Genomic DNA, 14,255 nt, shown 5'->3' with positions numbered 1-14,255 from the left:
TGAACTTATATTTAGTATAGTACTATATTATAAATTTAAGACAATTTTTTTGTTTATATTTTACATATAGAGAAGTATATATTTTCTCTTTAAAAAAAGAACAATAATTTGTTATGAAAATTGCAACTTGTAAATTATTAATGTTACCTAGGGATGATCAGGTAGGCAAAAGATACAGCTTTATCTATTGACATATACATGACCGAAAAATAAAGTATCCATTATTCGTGTGTTTCTGTAGTTCACAATTGTAGGAAAACGGCGGCAAATGAGTAATATTTATGTGAGAATGTGAGATGCGGAGGAAAGTGAGTTGTGATGGATTTAATCTTGATTTGTCATGTCATTTGGTTATTTTTATTAATCATAATCAACAACGTATACAGTAAGTTTTGATCATTTGTATCCACAGATATGTGGTTGATTTTTAATATGGGTGTCAACATATGACAACAGGTGGCAGCCTATGTCAGTAGAAGAGCCGATAACCGACCAACGTCTATAACGACTCGTGTGTTTTTGAATTATTTAAATATGTGATTATTACGGAAATTATTAAAATAAAATATGTGTATTGGTTTTGACCGCTCTGTGTTGGTTGATTATTGTATATGTGTAATTTATAATATACCGGTTTGTTCGTGTGATTAATTATGGAGTCGTATTGGATTGTTGTTATTTTCTAAAGTGGATTTGGTGCAAATTTATTTGCATAAATATTGGGAATGTTTCAAATATTATTTTTATGATTTTATAATTACAATAATTATTTTTAGGATTTTATAAAATTGAGAAATCAATATTTGATTAATTATTTATCTTTAAACGATTTTCTGAGTATGTTTAATGGTAAAATCCATATTTAATTCTAAAATTCTTCAAAAATTACGAAACTCATATTTATTTAAGTTTGGAATATTCTGAGAATTTTAAAATTATTTTGGAAATTTTCGGGATTAATTTTACCTGCGCGTTATTTCGTTAATTGTTAAAAAGCGGGTATAAATCGCACTTCAGAAATTGTTTTAAAATTTCAAAATTTATGTTTTTATTTACTTTGGGATATTTGTAACATCTTAAGACTGTTTTCGTAAATTTCTGAATTTATTTAAAATGCAGCTTGATTCGTTAATTTCGAAATGGTGATACGAGTTACATTTCAAAAATGTTTTAAAAATTATAAAAATTCTATTTCATTAGTTTCGGGATTTTTAGAAAATTTTAGGATTTTTTTGGGTACGGTTTGGGTAATAATTATTCGCAGATTTTACCGTTAAAATCAATTAAAATGATACGAATCGGTTCGTAATCAGCCAGGACACGACACGTGTCCATTAAACGGGACACGTACCGTGTAATTAAACGAAACAGAGGAGTGAGTCGTTGGAGATGGTAAACATCAATTTGTAGTCTCTCAATCTCTCATCTCTCGTCCTCTCTCTCTCACTCTACTCTCTCTCTCCGCTCTCTCTATTATTAATCTCTCTCGATCTTTCATTTCTTTTCTTGTTGTCGTTCCTTCTTATTACTCCTTATGCCGCCTGTGTTTCGGTAACTACTTCCAGCCTTTTTGTTTCGATTGCTAATCGATTCATCTATGATGTTATATGTATATGTATACATACGTGATTGTATGTATGTATATTGATGTGTGTATACAGTTCGTGTATGTGTGTGTTTATGTGGGTGAAGTTTGGGTGCTTGGCTTTGAACTTTCCGGTCGTCCCTGTGTTCTTGGTAGCTTTGCGATGTTCGTGTTGTGGCACGTTGTGCGCGTGTAACCCTGTTCTGTTACCTTGTTCTGTTGGTTGTATTCCGGTTCAGTAATTTGAATTAATCCGTGTAATTATTTTAATTGCAGGGAATTATGACTACGATTCATGATATAAATAATTTTGTGCGTTTGGTTTTAACTGAATTAATTGGTGGAATTTTTGTGTTGGAACCCGAATAATTGGGTGCCCCGAAAATTTTGCCGCCGTCGGCGATGAGCTTCGGCGAGCCGACGGTGGACAATGATGAATCATTTCTGAGTCCTACAAATAAAAATATAAACATGCGAGTAATAATAATTAATAACTAAATTATATCGGTGATTGGAATTTGTAAGTTAGAACTGGTTGTCGTGGTTCGAATTGGATTGTGATTTGTGTTATTGACGTCGATTGATGTTTCGACGGGTAGTCCGATAAACAAAGGAGACGCTTCCCGATTTCTGGGAAATCAACTATGGAAATGTGGGGACATCGAATGAATATATATACCTATACTTTATACGAGCGTGATTGTATGTTGTGATGAATGTTCTGTCCAAAATGACGAGTATACGTATTTTCTGACAATGAACACTGGATCGATTTCGAGAATATGAACCCTAATTGTGTTCTGTATTATTCTAATATGAATAATTACGAGTCGGGTTTGAATATCGTTGGGTAAGAATTAGTATCGAGGATATGTCAAGCATACCTAAACGTCTAACGTAGGGCATTTCGACCCTGTAGGTTATGATCGAGAACCTGAAAGTGGACGATGGACTAAAGATAACCTAGTGGTCAATTGACGAGTTCAGTAGAGTTTCAACAGGAAGACCTAAGTGTCAAGGTCGAATCCAGAGTTACATAGTGGTTGGACGTAAAAGCCTAAGCGGCAGAGTTGGTCCAGAATTGATCAGTAATAGTTATAAAGCCTTGTAAGGCAAGTATTTCTGAACTTTGCTTCAAGTTATATATTACCAATGTTTTCGAACTGTTTCATAACATGTCGCTATTATTCAAAATAACCCTTGTTTACATTGCAAGTGCATTAACTATTTACCCTTGAATCCCTGATTTTTCTTGATCTTGAGCCATAAGCCTTATTCTTTATAAAACCATCCTTTGCTGATCCTCATATACAAACCACACAAATATGATACTACTTTTCAAATGTATCACTACCAAATACAAAACACTGAAACCAAATTGTTTGAAAACACATAAACTTTTATACTTCAACCATTCTTTATAACATCAAAGAACTATACCTTGAAAAATCATTTCTGACCTAATACCGGATGCTGGTACAAATTGAAAACCGTTTCTTATACATACCCTGATATATCCTTGAGATATCCATGAGTTTCCTTACGTTTTTATGCAAATGTTTAACCATAATTGTTTATGATCTTGTTTTATTGAATTTTATTGTTATCATATGGAACTGCTTCAGGTTTGGATATTTTTTATTTATTTGGACCAGATTCGTGGTCAGACCATACCAATGGTCAAGTTAGCCAATGTGTGCCTTGGATCCAGTAATTAGAGTAGTGTTGTGTGCTTGCTTGGGGTTAGAGCGTGACTGATCAGCAGCCTAACCTTGGTTTTTAAAACTTAAAAATGAATATCCAATTCTAATGATGAGTTAAAAAGCAACTTGATTTCTTTGAATCATTTCAATTGATCATTGTTTAACCTCAGTTATCACTATTATGACTTGCTGAGCTAGTTAGCTCACCCTTGTGAATCTTTTATATATTTTACAGTTGAAAAGAATGTGGATGATAGTGAAGTTCCTCAGGCCAAAGTGCAGGCTAAGGTTCCAGGGAGTTGAATCAAGCTAGCAGAAGCTTCATGCGATATAGAGATAATCAGATTGTAAGAATGATTTTATTATCAATTGTAAGTTAAATTAGTTAGGATTTGGTACGTTGTAATAAAAGTTAAGGTTGTGGCTTGTTTTCATACTTTAACCTGTTGCGATCCGTGGTTTTGTGAAGCAGGGTCATTATAAATAATATTTCCTATACGGGTTGTTATATTGTGTTTGTGCTGTGGACCCCAAACTTCTGACCCGGGTTTGGAGGGCGCCACAGGTTGGTATCAGAGCTACAGGTTATAAGTCACTGAAACAAGCCTAGATTGTTGGGATTGGGTAGAGGGATTAGGAATAGGAATAGGAAGTAGAAAGATAAGACGTTGTGAGATTGAGTGCGATGGTATAGTAGGTCTCCGGCATAGTTCGTATTGCGATTCGGGATTCTCAGCTTGTTACGTGATTTCCAGACAATGGTAATGGCATATCATGATTCCCCGGTGTCATTGGATCATTTGGAGCTTTCCGTTCAAGGATCGTCACCTTCTCCCAGATTGGATTTGCACCTTGTTCCTTCACCAGCATTAATGATACTACCTTCTGTTATAACGATTGCACTTCTTCAAGCTATTCTACGCTACTTTTCTACCTCTTGATATGAGACTACCTATTCAAGAACCTCCATCTATTTATTCTTGTTTCACTGGACATTCGGTTGTGAGCGTATCTCTTTAATCTACCCTACATCCTGTTCTATACCCCCAGCTTAGAACTTGTCCTATGAAGCAATTGTACCTACAAGGATGGATTCGAGAGCTATGGTAAATGGTGAGCGCTTGAGTTATAAATAGAGGTGAGACGAAGTTTAGAAAGGAGATTTAAGTGTTTCATAGGATAGCTGTTATTAGGTTAAAAGAAGCCCTTAGTGACTAAGTCACCCGTAAATAAGTATGGGATGAACTAGATGAATTTTGAAGGAGTAAGTGAGAAAAGTATAAACCTGAGATTTTTGTGAAATTAAATGATGATGATATGATAACTGCGATATGTAAAGTAGTGATATGATGTGATACGGGTAAACTTTGTTCTATGAAATAGACTTGTGGACTATTGGATAGTCTGTTCTATTTAACTACTGTAACGATAATGTCGGGAGTATCACCAGTATGGGAGCTTTGATGTGAAACTACGAATAAGATAATGTGCGACAATAATTGAAGTTTCATCAATTAAGGAAGGTAAGTGGATGCGATGAAGGAGAAAAAGGTAGATTGAAGTGAACGAACTTTTATGTGATTGTTTCTTTAATATGGTACCTCGTTATAGGTCGGAAGGACAACAATCAACTCATATAGTAAGGACAGCCAGGTTTGTGATTTTTCAAACTTTTTAGACAAATTTTCGAAAAAGATTTTGCTTTATAAATTTCTAAAAGCCTTTTTGAATAAAATGATTTTTAAACATTTGTTGTCGAGTTACTATTTGAGTTTCTTGTTTGTTAGAAAGCATGGATTACCTGGAAAGATGCTGTTTCAGACCTAGTATTGCTAATTCCAAGAACGAAGTAACCTGCGATTATGAAGAAGTTGATTATTCCTAACAGTAAGGTGCAAGTATTGTTTGATAAAATTTACAGCATAATCGGTGTACGGAGTAACTATACATTGAATTACTAGGACTATCAGAGTTCGAAGAATTCATTGATTCACCAGAAGCCGGAGCGTGATCGAAAAGATTGAAAATATTTCCAAACCTCTCTAAAAGAAGAATATTATTAACAAAAGGATAGTTATATCGTACGGTTCGTGGTTATTCTAAATTAAAAGAGGATGCCTGAAGTTATCAGATAAGAATGCCATTATGATCGAATTGTTAAAGTATTATACGTGTAGGTGCGACGTTATAGACGCGAGACTTGACAAGTAAGAATCTACCAAAATGCTTAATTTCCGAAGGCATTTCAACGTACTTTCTAAAGCTATTATATGACACAATGGAGATATGATCGAACAAGCTCGAAAGATGAATATAAGTGAAATGTGGATGGTAACCAACGGTATCGTTCTTGTCTTCAATATTACAGCGTATATTCCTTCTCAATTCTTAAAAATGTATGAACTTCTTTTCTCAGATAAATTCTTTTCAAAGATATCAAAAAGGAGGATATTCCAATCCTTTCAAATTTATTTGCTTCCCACAAGTTTTGCTTTCTGATTGGGATAAACAGTGTTATGGTGAGACACTTTGTCAGAATGACGAAGAGTCGGGTGGGACACCACCTAATCATGTGATGTATGCCATACGGTATGAAAGGTTGGCCATCTTAAGTACCAATGTGGTTGTCTCATTCATATTCAAATCCTTGTTTCTTCTTTGTTTTCAACTTTCAATTTTGTTGAATTGTGAATCCTTCTAGTTGTTTCGTTGTACTGTCGTTCTTTGCAAGAGGTTTTTAAGCAGAAATCAACGTATCCTTAATCAAGCGGACGAAGTTCCATCTACCTCTTATGCATGGAAAGGAAACACGGGCACATGACGAGGATTACAAATTACTAGCCCCAGTGAAGAATCCACTAAGAGTCAAGGAAATTTACTCCAATGAGGAATATGTTTCCGAGAACGAGAAATTGTGATTTTCTTGTGAAATATGTTATTCAGAATACGTACGTGATGACATGGATGATTAGGGTGAATACCTTATGCATTAAAATATTAAAAGATATGAGAGAAACTTAATTGTTTATCTCTCAAGGTTTTATTGATAAGATTAGGATCAAAGGATTAATAAGTTAAGACTGTGAAAGTGTTGAATAAGGGAGTACTAATGGTGAAATTAAGATTCCCGGCAATAAGATGTGAAGAATTGATATCATGGAAGATAAGAGGTTTTGATATTATTCTAAGGAATGGATTAAGTATTAAAGCGTGATGTCCAGGAAGACCGTCTTGATGAAAAGATAAATTCTGAGGATGTGAAATGAGAAGGTGATGTGGTTCAGAATATGAAAGAAGGTAAAGAATTTGTTGATGATGATTATGGTAATCAAGATGTGAGCATTACGGTGAATATGAGATAAATAAAAGTCAGGAGTAAACAGAATTTGAAGATTTTATAGTTTTAAGATATATTTCCAGACGAATTACCAAAAATTTTCTTCCCGATAAAGAAAAAAAAAAGCTCGCGATTTACTTAGCGCTTGAGATGAAACTAATGACTACGGCCTTATCTAAAATGGCACCAGTTAGAATGAGGAAGTTAGCAAAGCGGATGCAAGAAATGCTAGGAGAAGAAGCAATTAAACCCAGTATATTCCATGAAGTGTACCAGTATTATTTGTTAATAAAAAACTGGAAGTATGAGATTATGCGTCAACTAAAGCCAGTTCAACAAATTTACTATCAAAAGCAAGTACAGGTTACCTCGACCCAATAATTTTTTTGATCAAACGAAAGAAGCAAAGTACTTTTATGAGATTGATTTAAGACTTGATATTTCACTAATTGAAGATTAAACCTATGGATGTATCAAGGATAATTTTCATAACTAAGTACTGTTCTCATATTGTCATCTATATTAACCAATATACCAGTAATATTTGAACTAGATGGACATCACCTTTAAGGAATATACGAGTAAGCTATAGTTGTGATACTTAAAGTCAACGGAGGACCATGCGAAGCAATTAATGATAACTGGGAAGTTAGAGAAGAAAGAAGTTGTATGAAATATAGTTCTTAGCATAAATAGTCAATATAGAAAAGATCAAAAGAGATTCAGCAGAAGTTAAAGTTACTATGAATGAAAAGAGACCAGAAACACTCACAAAAGTAAGAAGTTTATATGAAGTAAAGAAGGGTAACGAAAGTTTTACAGAGTTAAGTGAAAGAATGGTTACAACACCTGTTTTATCATTTTAAAAATATCAAGGAGGTTTGGTAGTGTATAGTAATGCTTCTCATTAGGAAATAGGATGTGTGTTGATGCAACACAATAGAGTTATTATATATGCATCCAGACAACTGAAACTTTATGAGCAGAAGTATCCTACCCATAATTTGGGATTAACAGTAATAATATTTGTTTTTAAGGATTTGGGAAACATGATATGTATAGAGAAAGGTGTAAGATCTATACGGGCCATAAGAGGTTGAAGTATGTGTTCACGAGGAAAAACAAAGATAAAGGAAAGTAATAACGGATATAGAAACTATACCAGAGGAATTAACTATAGAATTCTGAAAGTTGGAATTGGAAGCTAAAGTTCATAATCCAAAAGGAAGAAGATGGATAGTGTAACCTTTCAGTTGAAGTTGTGAAGGGAAAAATAAGATGTCAAGAGAAAATAATGGATCACGATGTTAGTAGTTAGAAAATAGAAATTTATACGCCCAGGAGAACGATCACGATATCTCCAGATTTTCTTCCAGCACTTGGATGCTACAAGTAGAAGAATTAAGAAATGAGATCCCACAGGGAATTCACAATATTAAGTATTTAAGTTATTGAAGAGATGTCATGATATATGGATATTTAAAGAAAAATAGTGATAACCAAGTATAAAAATGAAATTTCAGGATAAATCAGGAGGTGTTGGACAGGTCAAAGAGTTAAAAACGAAATATTGGAATGCCTAGTGGATAAAGCAGATCCAGGAAGTGACTTTACAAGAGGCGACTCGTGAAGTGGGAGTTTAATAAAACAACGAATAAGAATAAGTGACCCCTATAAAGAATTAATTTCCTACGAGACCTAATTCAAGCAATCTATTATATCTCGAGGAATAACTTAAGATCCAACCTAAGAAAATTTCAGAGATTATGATTATAAGGAATTAAGGAACATGGTGTATAAGGAGTGCTTGGATAAGCAAACAGTATTTATTGATAACATCCTCAGCTACTCAAAGAATAAGAAAGTCTGTGTGGAATGCCCATGAATTTCTCTCCAAGGATCAGAAGGAAAGTAACTATGCATTGAGTCTTCAAGAATGAAATTTTGACTAGGGTTAACAAGAGATTCTGAATTAATCCATTAACAACTACCTTAGTAAAACTGTATGGTAATAGATGCATTATGCCGGAAGAGAAGATTGGATGTAATTAAGACCACCAAGGAGCTAATAGACGAATTGGAAAGAGTGGAATCTGGAGTTTAAATACTTAAAAGTGATAATACGTGAATATATGAGACTACTTTTCAGCCTTAATTGATGAAAAAAAATAAGAGATGCTTAAACGTTTAGAAACCAAGTTACAAACGAGCATAATCTAACATCCTTATGTGGTGAGTTAAAGTATGGAAATGATTTAGGAAATGTAAGATATGTTGAGAGGTGAAGTTTTAAGGAAACACTGGAATGATCATTTGTGAGCAATGTCAGTTTTGGAATGCCCCTGTATCAAGCTTCATGTGAACGCAAGTGTACGTTCCCATTTCTATCCTAAGTTGTTAAATCCTAAGTTAAATCGGCACGCCAAGAGCGTAGTGCTATTAGTTGAAGCAGCTCGGAGTAGACAAAGAAAGAAAACGAAATTGTATTGAGAGAAAGTATGAGTATAGAAATAGGACCAGTAGTGTTAGTAAAAATGTCGTCTTGAAAGAGATTGGATAAGTTTGAGTAGAAGGGACAAGCTAAGTCCTAAAATTAGTAAACCATTCGAGGTATTGATGCATATAGGTAAAGTTGTTCATAAAATGATATGACCGTCACTCCAGTGTGCATACCTAATGTATTTTACTTGTCAATATTAAAGTGATAAGTATTGAGTTTAAACTAATCAATATAGCTCTTGTCTGAGTCATATTGGATTGTTTTTTATTTTCCAAAATGGATTTGGTGCAAATTTATTTGCATAAATATTGGGAATGTTTCAAAAATTATTTTTTATGATTTTATAATTACAATAATTATTTTTAGGATTTTATAAAATTGAGAAATCAATATTTCATTAATTATTTATCTTTAAATAATTTTCTGAGTATGTTTAATGGTAAAATCCATATTTATTCTAAAATTCTTCAAAAATTATGAAACTCATATTTATTTAAGTTTGGAATATTCTGAGAATTTTAAAATTATTTTTGAAATTTTCGGGATTAATTTTACATGTGCGTTGTTTCGTTAATTATTAAAAAGCGAGTATAAATCACGCTTTAGAAATTGTTTTAAAATTTCAAAATTTACGTTTTTATTTACTTTGGGATATTTGTAATATCTTAAGACTGTTTTCGTAAATTTCTAAATATATTTAAAATACAGCTCGATTCGTTAATTTCGAAATGTGGATACGAGTTACATTTCAAAAATGTTTTAAAAATTATAAAAAATCTATTTCATTAGTTTCGGGATTTTTAGAAAATTTTAGGATTATTTTGGGTACGGTTTGGGTAATAATTATTCGCAGATTTTACCGTTAAAATCGATTAAAATGATACGAATCGGTTCGTAATCAGCCAGGACACGACACGTGTCCATTAAACGGGACACGTGCCATGTAATTAAATGAAACAGAGGAGTGAGTCATTGCAGATGGTAAACATCAATATGTAGTCTCTCAATCTCTCATCTCTCGTCCTCTCTCTCTCACTCTACTCTCTCTCTCCGCTCTCTCTATTATCAATCTCTCTCGATCTTTCCTTTCTTTTCTTGTTTTCGTTCCTTCTTATTACTCCTTATGCCGCCTGTGTTTCGGTAACTACTTCCAGCCTTTTTGTTTCGATTGCTAATCGATTCATCTATGATGTTATATGTATATGTATACATACGTGATTGTATGTATGTGTATTGATGTCTGTATACAGTTCATGTGTGTGTGTGTCTATGTGAGTGAAGTTTGTGTGCGTGGCTTTGAAATTTCCCATCGTCCCCGTGTTCTTGGTAGCTTTGTGATGTTCGTGTTGTGGTGCGTTGTGCGCGTGCAACCCTGTTCTGTTACCTTGTTCTGTTGGTTGTATTCCGGTTCAGTAATTTGAATTAATTCGTGTAATTATTTTAATTGCAGGGAATTATGACTAGATTCATGATATAAATAATTTTGTGCGATTGGTTTTAACTGAATTATTTTGTTGGAATTTTTGTATTGGAACCCGAATAATTGGGTGCCCCGAAAATTTTGCTGCCGTCGACGATGAGTCTCGGCGAGCCGACGGTGGACAATGATAAATCATTTCTGAGTCCTACAAATAAAATATAAACAAGCGAGTAATAATAATTAATAACTAAATTGTATCGGTGATTGGAATTTGTAAGTTATAACTGGTTGTCGTGGTTCGAATTGGATTGTGATTTTTGTTATTGACGTCGATTGATGTTTCGACGGGTAGTCCGATAAACAAAGGAGACGCTGCCCGATTTCCAGGAAATCAACTATGGAAATGCGGGAGCGTATGCGATAATTATCGGGATGTCGAATGAATATATATACCTATACTTTATACAAGCGTGATTGTATGTTGTGATAAATGTTCTGTCCAAAACACAGTAACCCTAATTTCGTAAAATGACGAGTATACGTATTTTCTGAAAATGAACACTGGATCGATTTCGAGAATATGAACCCTAATTGTGTTCTGTGTTATTCTAATATGAATAATTATGAGTCGGGTTTGAATATCGTTGGGTAAGAATTAATATCGAGGATATGTCAAGCATGCCTAGACATCTAACGTAGGGCATTTCGACCCTGTAGGTTATGATCGAGAACCTGAAAGTGGACGATGGACTAAAGATAACCTAGTGGTCAATTGACGAGTTCAGTAGAGTTTCAACAGGAAGACCTGAGTGTCAAGGTCGAATCCAGAGTGACATAGTGGTTGGACGTAAAAGCCTAAGTGGCAGAGTTGGTCCAGAATTGATCAGTAATAGTTATAAAGCCTTGTAAGGCAAGTATTTCTGAACTTTGCTTCAAGATATATAATACCAATATTTTCGAACTGTTTCATAACATGTCGCTATTATTCAAAATAACTCTTGTTTACATTGCAAGTGCATTATCTATTTACCCATGAATCCCTGATTTTTCTTGATCTTGAGCTATAAGCCTTATTCTTTGTAAAACCATCCTTTGCTGATCCTCATATACAAACCACACAAATATGATACTACTTTTCAAATGTATCACTACCAAATACAAAACACTGAAACAAAATTGTTTGAAAACACAGAAACTTTTATACTTCAACCATTCTTTATAACATCGAAGAACTATACCTTGAAAAATCATTTCTGACCTAATACCGGATGCTGGTACAAATTGAAAACCGTTTCTTATACATACCCTGATATATCCTTGAGATATCCATGAGTTTCCTTACGTTTTTATGCAAATGTTTAACCATAATTGTTTATGATCTTGTTTTATTGAATTATATTGTTATCATATGGAACTGCTTTAGGATTGGATAGTTTTTATTTATGTGGACCAGATTCGTGGTCAGACCATAACAATGGTCAAGTTAGGTCAATGTGTGCCTTGGATCCAGTAATTAGAGCAGTGCTGTGTGCTTGCTCGGGTTTAGTGCATGACTGATCAGCAGCCTAACCTTGGTTTTTAAAACATAAAAATGAATATCCAATTCTAATGATGAGTTAGAAAGTAACTTGATTCCTTTGAATCATTTCAATTGATCATTGTTTAACCTCAGTTATCACTATTATGATTTGTTGAGCTAGTTAGCTCACCCTTGCGAATCTTTTATATATTTTACAGTTGAAAAGAATGTGGATGATAGTGAAGTTCCCCAGTCCAAAGTGCGGGCTAAGGTTCCAGGGAGGTGAATCAAGCTTGCAGAAGCTTCATGCAGTATAGAGATAGTCAGATTGTAAGAATGATTTTATTATCAATTGTAAGTTAAATTAGTTGGGATTTGGTACGTTGTAATAAAAATTAAGTTTGTGGCTTGTTTTCATACTTTAACCTGTTGCGATCCGTGGTTTTGTGAAGCAGGGTCATTATAAATAATATTTCCTATACAGGTTGTTATATTGTGTTTGTGTTGTGGACCCCAAACTTTTGACCCGGGTTTGGAGGACGCCACAACGTCGATCATTGATGTTGGTCGATTGTCAAGTCTTCCGCTGACGTAGGTCGATGTTGGTCGGTTATATGGTTTTATAAAAATGTTAAAAAAATATAAAATTGATGGTGGATAAAACTTTTCCTACAATCGGGTTTATGGAAGACGCCATGTAAAAACTTCATAAATCGGCCATATTATAACTAACCACTATATGACAAAGATGGTCGGTGGTATTAAGAAGACAATCGGTTATATGGCAATACCCTAGGTTTTTAGGTAAATTATATTTTTTAAAATGGATTGTTATATCTTTAGTCAGTCGGTTATCTGGTTTATAAGTGGAAAAAAACTGCGGCAGTTGCAGTGGAATTCCCATATACCAAAATCATTCTATAAAAAGAAATTCGATTGCACATCAAATATAATACTAATCTGACATCAAATCAAATGTTATTCTAAATCATGTAGAACACATCCAAACACTACATGAAATAAAGCAAAAGGCATCACCCTTTTAACAGCGGTTTGAAATGCCACTGATGTTAACAGGTTTTTTACCATCGCTTGAATTTTAAATGATATTAAAGTATTTGTAGACATCAGTTTAACACATAACTGTGTCTAATCTCATTTAAAAAAAAACTAAAAAGAACGACTACAATACAAATATATACATTCCTCCTCAATGAAAATTCTAATTTCCCCCATCCAAAATTATATTCAACTTTCCCCCTTTCTTTTCCCCTCACTTTACTTCACACCTCCGAACTCTCTCTCCCTCTCTCCCTCTCTCTTCCCCCCGCTCTCTCTCTTTCGTCTCGCTCCCTTTTCAAGCTTCAACTCTGAATTTATCCTTAATTTTACAACACCCCCCATTTTAAGAATGTATAAACCTTAATTTTAATTAAGTACAAATGGAGCAAAATTAGTTCAACAAACCTTCAATTTCTTGGTTTGATTTCTACAATTAGTTGAACCCGACTTTAATTAGCAAGATTGGGTTAATATTTGCTCATATTTTGTATAAATTTTATTCTTTCTCTCAATACATCTGGGATTTTATTGAGTTTAGGAGTTAGTTTTATCTATAGAGGTACGAACTCTATGTTTTTTCTATGGAATTAAAAAGCATTATAAATATTGTTTTCATTTTTCTTTCATGTTGTATAGCGTTTAAATGATTTCTTTTCGGATCTTCGTTTAACAGAAAGATCCAAAAATAGGAGAAATTGAATTTTTATCATATATTTTCAACTTAAAATTAAACCATCACTATCTCACCGGAGAGAAGTTAGATTGAAGCTTGTGTGACCTTTTGTTTAAGTTATCATTATTTGTATCATTATTTTTTTTACTGAGCTAATCATATAACCTTGAAGATTTCTTAGTTCTTAGTTTCTAATCAATTCCTTAGTTATCTCAATATTTTTTAAATACAAAGTTTAATGTAAATTCCAGTCTATTAGAAATACACAAATGCAATTTTAGATATGATCACTGCAAGGTCATAATTCTATTGCGTACGCAATTATCAAGATTTTTGTAAATGGTCATGGGATGCTTTAGTTGCTTATGACTTTCCCCCATAATGGATTTGATGTTTGAAAAAATAGGGAGAAGCTTCATTATGTATGCCACTCATTGGTAAGATTATCTAAATTTT

Source organism: Apium graveolens, chromosome 7 (genome assembly GCF_009905375.1).
Source record: "Apium graveolens cultivar Ventura chromosome 7, ASM990537v1, whole genome shotgun sequence".
In the NCBI taxonomy this organism is placed as follows: domain Eukaryota; kingdom Viridiplantae; phylum Streptophyta; class Magnoliopsida; order Apiales; family Apiaceae; genus Apium; species Apium graveolens.
Note: the sequence above shows the minus strand (reverse complement) of the source record.